This window comes from Penaeus monodon, chromosome 20 (assembly GCF_015228065.2).
Source record: "Penaeus monodon isolate SGIC_2016 chromosome 20, NSTDA_Pmon_1, whole genome shotgun sequence".
Lineage (NCBI taxonomy): Eukaryota > Metazoa > Arthropoda > Malacostraca > Decapoda > Penaeidae > Penaeus > Penaeus monodon.
This window is the reverse complement of record NC_051405.1, coordinates 44,766,098-44,766,400: the sequence shown is the minus strand read 5'-3', so window position 1 is coordinate 44,766,400 and position 303 is coordinate 44,766,098.

The following is a 303-nucleotide window of genomic DNA, read 5'->3' as shown; positions in this document are numbered from 1 at the left end:
GTTGGGTATGTGTGCGGGGGGGGGGGGGTGAGTGTGGGGGATACGCATACAATAGCTATAATTGTTATTAATTTTCATACCTGCATGCGTGCCATCAAGTGATAGCATTATTTTGTTCTTTAAAAACCGCCAACATATTTTTAAAACGTTCCAATCGCCGTCCTTCGCCAAGGACACTATCTCGCCTTATCTCTTGCCTTCCCTCCTTCCTTCCGCTTGAATCTCCCCTCCCTTACCAGCCTGTTCCTCCCCTTCTCTTCCGCCTTTAGAAATACTTTTCTTTTCGCTCGTTTCTTGTCTTTC